The sequence below is a fragment of the Aureococcus anophagefferens genome (assembly GCF_000186865.1).
Source record: "Aureococcus anophagefferens unplaced genomic scaffold AURANscaffold_7, whole genome shotgun sequence".
NCBI classification, from domain to species: Eukaryota; class Pelagophyceae; order Pelagomonadales; family Pelagomonadaceae; genus Aureococcus; species Aureococcus anophagefferens.
This window is the reverse complement of record NW_008705567.1, coordinates 1,041,560-1,048,007: the sequence shown is the minus strand read 5'-3', so window position 1 is coordinate 1,048,007 and position 6,448 is coordinate 1,041,560.

The following is a 6,448-nucleotide window of genomic DNA, read 5'->3' as shown; positions in this document are numbered from 1 at the left end:
CGCACTACTTCAGCGCGAGCGGCGACCCCTACCTCGAGGACACGGTCTACCACTACGTCGTCGCCGGCGACGGCACCGGGTCCGTGGTCGTCGTGCTCCCGGGCTGGCGCGAGACGTGGTGGGCGTGGCGGCGGACGGCGTGCGGCCTCGCGGACGAGGGCCACACGGTGCTTTTGGTGGACCCCAAGGGCCAGGGCGAGAGCGACGCGCGGCCCGACCTCGACTACGGCGTCGAGGCCGGGGCGCGCGAGCTCGGCGCGCTGCTCGACGCGCTCGGCGTCGGCGACTTCGGGCTTTTAGCGTCGGACGGCGGCGTCGCGCTCGGCGACCGCCTCGCCGCGGACCGCGGCGTGACGCGCTACGTCCGCGCGGCGGCGCCGGCGTTCCAGGACGTCGAGGAGGCCGTCGACGCGGCCTTCTACGCGACGGCCGACGGCGCCGCGGTCCTCGCGGCGTCGGGCTCGACGGACCTCGCCGCGGACGCGGTCGTCGCGCCGCCGGACGCGTGGCTCGACGCGCTCCAGGGCGACGCCTTCGACCGCGCCGGGCGGCCCGAGGCCGCGGCCCTGGCCTTTGGCGCGCGCGGGTCCGTCTACGCGACGTCGGAGACGCGGCGCGAGATCCTGGCGGACCTCGCCGCGCCCGTGCTCGTCGTCGTCGGCGCCGAGGACGACGAGCTGCCCCTCGCGGGCTACGCGGGGCTCGGCGACGACGGCGCCTGCGTCGCGCTCTACGCCGTCGACGGCTCGGGCCACTACCCGCACGTCGAGCGGCCCGTCGACTTCGACGACCAGATCCTCGACTTCTTCGGCGCCTGCAAGAGCTCGTCGCAGTGCCCGGACGTCCGCGCGGGCGACGGCTTCGACGCGCTCATGTGCGCCGTGCCGGAGAACGCCTGCCGCTGCCCGAACGGCGGCTCGAAGCCCCCGACGCCGACGACGCCGCCGACGCCCGTCTACGCCTGCGACGACGTCTGCGCGGGCTTCACCTGCGACGAGTTTGTGCCCGCGACCTGCGAGCTCGTCGTCCTGGAGTACGGCTGCGACTGCGCGGGCTGCCGCTGCGAGCTCGTCAACGGCACGGCCCACGCGCTGCCCGAGGAGGCGGCGGCGGCGCCGACGGCGACGCCGACGCTCCTCTTCGAGGGCGACCCAGTCGCCGGCGAGTGGTTCGTCGCGGATCTGTCGCTGGACGACGCGAAGCGCTACGAGCACGTCTTCGTGGGCGCCGTCGCGGCCGCGGCGGGCGTCGACGAGCGCGCCGTCGCCGTGGAGCTCGCCGCGGCCGACCGCCGGCGCCTCGCGGACGACGGCGTCGTCGTCGCCTACGAGGTCCGCGTGAGCGACGACGCGCGCGACGACGTCTTCGCCAACCTGCAGAGCGTCGACTCTAATGACGCGGACGCGTACCTCCTCGCGGCCGCGGACGACTACGCGTACGCGGCCTTCTACTACGCTCGAACGACGCGCACGCTGGCCCTCACGGCGGCGCCGACGTCGGCCTACTGCGGCGAGGTCTGCGGCGGCGTGTCCTGCGACGACTACGCGCCCGCGACGTGCGCCGTCCTCGAAGCCGACTACGGCTGCAGCTGCCCCGGCTGCGACTGCGGCGTCATCGCGTTCGCGAGCCGCGCGAACCACTCCAACGCGACGACCGCCCCGGGCGGCGGCGCCTGCGTCGACGACGGCGGCTGGTTCAAGACGGACCACGACCAGGACTGCTCCTGGGTCGCGGAGAAGCCCGAGAAGCGCTGCGACAAGGCGGGCTGGTACGGGACTCTGGCGTCCGACGCGTGCTGCGCGACCTGCGCGGGCCACGAGGCCGCGGCGACGATCGTCGACAAGGTCGTCGAGACCGTCGCGGGCCTCTGCCCCCAGCTCTGCGAGGGCCTCACGTGCGCGTCCTACAGCAAGCAGACGTGCAACATCGTCGAGCAGGACTACGGCTGCGACTGCGCGGGCTGCCGCTCGGAGTGCGCCGAGCTGTCGCGGGCGCTCAACACGTCGGCGCCGACGCCCCGGCCGTCGCACAAGCCCACGCGCGCGCCGAGCGAGGCGCCCTACTGCAACGACGGCGACCTGCTGAACGACGCGAAGATCGTCAAGCGGGACCTCTGCGGCGGCTTCCGGACGCTGGCCCAGTGCTGCGAGAGCTACGCGAAGCAGGGCTGGTGCAGCTCGCGCTTCGGGAGCTACGGCGACCTCGAGGGCCACTGCGAGAAGACGTGCGGCTTCTGCTACGACCCGCCGTCCTTCGGCGACCTGCCCGACGGCATCGTCGAGGACGACCTGTCCTTCGACGAGGAGTCGATCAACCTGAAGATGGCGCTCGTGATCTACTGCTACATGCTCGGCGTCGCCGTGGTGTTGAGCCCCTGGATCGCGATGCGGTGCCGCGCGCGGTACCGCGTCATGCACGAGGAGTGGACCTGCAAGCGCTGCCGCACGAACCATGTCGGCCGCGCTGCGGCCCTCGTCGAGTGCGGCCGCTGCGGGCGGCCGCGCCACTTCACGAACGAGCCGCCGTCGGCCGCGCCGGCCGCCGCGTTCTCCCTCGTCATCTTCGGGGGCATCCTGCTGGTGTTCGGCGCGTTGATGCTGCGCTTCGAGGGCGCCAACGACGTGAACCGGCTTTTACGACTGGGCGAGATCACGCAGGACGCGGACTTCGTCATGGCGCCGCCGAACGCGGACGGGGTCATCGTGGCGGACGTGCCGACGTACATGTCCTTCGAGTTCGCCAAGGTCGGCACGGACTTCCCCGTCTTTCTACAGCCGTCGCACATCATCGTCCGCTACTGGGACCCGAAGGCGAACTACGAGCAGCAGATCGGCTACATCGACATCCCGGAGGTCGAGGTCCACCCGGGCGACACGGTGTCGCTGACGCTCTTGATGCACCTCGAGCTGCCGACGACGACGTTCTGGGGTTTGCACATCCTGCAGGACACGCTCGGCGCCGACGGCACGTACCTGAAGATCGGTCCCACGATCCTCGCCTACGAGATCAAGCCCGACGACTCGCGCGGCGGGCAGTTCACGTCCTGGGTGCTCGGCGATTCGGACCTCTCCCAGCGTTACACCTACGGCTGCGACGTGTTGGCGAACATGGCGACCGCGGAGATCGTGTCGCAGAACTGCACGGGCGTGCCCGAGCTGAAGCGGAAGGTGTCGGAGATGATCCGGCCCGTGCCCCTGTCCATGATCATCGTCGGGTCCCTGTCGATGATTTTGGCCTTCGCGTTCTTCGAGCGCCACGTCCGCGCGAACAACGCGCGCGTGCTGAAGAGCCCGCGGCAGCGCCGCGGGTCCTTCATGCCCACGGCGAGCCACCAGGTGGAGATGACGAAGCGGAACCGCGAGGCTTTGGAGGAGGGCAAGGCCGAGATCGTCGAGGGCGAGCGGGAGACGGACCGCCTCGTCGGCCGAGCCCCGCCGGAGTCGCCGCAGAAGGCCGCGGCGGCGAAGCGCGCGTCCTACTGGCTCGAGGACGCCTTCGACAAGATCCGGGACGAGGACGCGCCGGACAGGGTCGTCGTCGACGGCTCCGAGGACGCGTCGGAGGTCGACGCGATGGTGGACCCCGCGCGGGCCGCGGCGCGGAAGTCGCGGTCCTACTTCTCGACGGACGACGCGCCGCGCTTCGCGGGCGAGGTCCCGCCGGGGGGGCTCGAGGCCATGTCCGTCAAGGAGCTCAAGGCCCACGCCCGGGCGCACGACGTGGACCTGGGCGGGTGCCTGGAGAAGGGCGACATGGTCCTCGCGATCTCGCGCGCGCGCGGCGAGGAGACCAAGGAGGAGGTCCGCGAGCCGCCGCCGTTCGCCGCCGTGACGGTCGTCTTCGAGGGCCCGACGCTGGGCCTGGCCTTCGACGACGACGGCGCCGTGAAGGCGGTCATGCCCGGCGGCGAGGCCCAGGCCAAGGGCCTGTCGCCGGGCGACGTCGTCACGGCCGTCGGCGGCGAGCCCGTGCGGGGCCGCGACGCGGCCGTGGCCGCGGTCAAGGCGCACGCCGCGCGGCCGCTGCTCCTGGGCGTCGACCGGCCGCGGCATTCGCGCGAGCAGCGCCTCTTCCGCGGCGTCGTCTTCGACGGCGACACGCTGGGCCTCGCGTTCCACGCCGACGGGACGGTCAAGAACATCATGCCCGGCGGCGAGGCCCAGGCCAAGGGCGTGCTGCTCGGCGACCTCGTGACCTGCGTCGGCGCGGCGCCGACGACGCCGGAGGGCATCGTCCCCGCGATCAAGGCGCACGCGGCGCGGCCGCTGACGATCACGACGGCGCGCGCGCGGTCCAACGACGTCGGCTTCCACTTCGACTCCGTGCTCTTCGCGGGGCCGAAGCTCGGCCTCGCGTTCCACGACGACGGGTCCGTGTCGTCGGTCATGCCCGGCGGCGAGGCCGAGGCCGCGGGCATCCGCCTCGACGACCGCATCACCTGCGTCGGGAAGACGCCGACGCTCCCGTCGAAGGAGAGCGTCGTCGCCGCCGTCGTGGCACATCCCGAGCGGCCCATCCGCCTCACGATCCAGCGCATGCTCCACGAGGAGCCCCCGCCCGCGTCGGAGGGCGAGCCCGAGATCGACAAGACGCCGCGGAAGGACGGCGACTTCGTGGTCTCCATGGACAGCGACGACGAGAACGTCGAGGACCCGGACCAGGTGTCGTCGGGCATCGCGCGGGCGCCGGCCGACGAGGAGCAGCTCCCCTCCGGGTCCGTGGCGACGATGAACATCGCGAATCTCCAAAAGTACGCGCGCATCAAGGGCATCGACCTCTCGGGCTGCGACACGCGCATGGACATGATCAAGGCCTGCGCGCCGGAGCTCTTCGGCGGCGAGCCCGTCATGATGGGCGGCGGCGACGGGAGCGACGACGACGACGACCTGGCCATGCGCGAGGCGCCGGACGACGACGAGCCGTCGTCGCCCTGGGCGAGCCGCGACGTCGGCACGCCGGGCTTCGCGGACGAGGACGCGGCGTTCTCGCCCAGCGCGGCGTCGCCCGCGGCCGAGTCGCCCTACCGGCGCATGAGCGTCAAGGAGCTGCGGTCCGCGGCGGCCATCGCCGGCGTCTCCCTCGCCGGCTGCTTCGAGAAGGCGGAGATGGCCTCGCTGCTGGAACGGTCCGCGGGCGAGCCGCCGGCCGAGGAGCCGCTCGACCCGAACGTTTTCGTGGTCTTCGAGGGCGCGCGGCTGGGCCTGGCCTTCACGGACGACGGCGCCGTGGCGTCCGTCATGCCCGGCGGCGAGGCCGAGGCCAAGGGCGTGCGCGCGGGCGACCGCATCTTGCAGGTCGCGCACCGGGACGTCGAGCCCCTCACGAAACAGGGTTTGACGGATTCGATCAAGGCCCACCCCGAGCGGCCGCTCCACCTCTTCCTCCACCGCGACTACGACGACCGGTTCCCCTTTGATTTCGTCGAGGTCGAATTCGGCGGCGCGAAGCTCGGACTGGCGTTCGCCGACGACGGCGCCGTCGCTTCGGTCATGCCCCTGGGCGAGGCCATGGCCAAGGGCATCCACGTCGGCGACCGCTTCACGTGCGTGGGCAAGGACCCCGTGGGCGCATCGAAGGCGTCGGTCATGAGCTCCATCGTCGCGCACCCGCAGCGGCCCATCCGCCTGACGCTGAAGCGGCGCCACGACCGCGCGGGCGTCGGCCTGGAGTACCACCACGCGATGATCATGGGCCCGAAGCTCGGTCTGGCGTTCGACGACGACGGCGTCGTGAAAGCCGTGGCGCCGGGGTCCGAGGCCGAGGACGAGGACGTGCGGCCCGGCGACCGCGTCACCTGCGTCGGAAGCCACCCCACGGGCGCGACGAAGGAGTCGGTCATGCGGCCCATCCTGGACCACGCCACGCGGCCGCTGCACCTCACGATCTGCCGCCCCCACAGCTACCTCGACGGCCACGCCTACCTCTGCGTCGACGTCGTCGGCGCGCGGCTCGGCCTCGCGTTCGACCCGGACGGGTCCGTCAAGTCCGTCATGCCCGGCGGCGAGGCCGAGGCCAAGGGCGTCCGCCCGGGGGACCGCATCGCCTGCGCGGGGGCGACGCCCTGCGAGGACGACGAGGCGAGCGTCATGAAGGCCATCAAGGCCCACCCGCAGCGGCCGCTCCGGCTGACGATCGCGCGCAAGGCCGCGCCGCCGCCGCCGGCCGCGCCCGTCGCCGCGCCCGTCGCCGCGGCGCCGGCGGCGAAGCGCACGTCGGCGTCGAAGATGTTCGCCAAGGTCGAGGAGCCCGACTCGGACGACGACGCGGCCGCGGCGTTCGCGGCGCCGCCCGCGGCGCCCGCCGTCGCCGCGGCCGCGCCGGCGCCGGCGCCGAAGCCCGCGCCGGGCTTCGCCGCGCCCCCCGCGGCGCCCGTCGTCGCCGCCGCCGCCGCCGCGACCGTCGCCGTGGCCGCCGTCGCAGCTTCGACGGCGGAGGCGGCCCCCGCGGC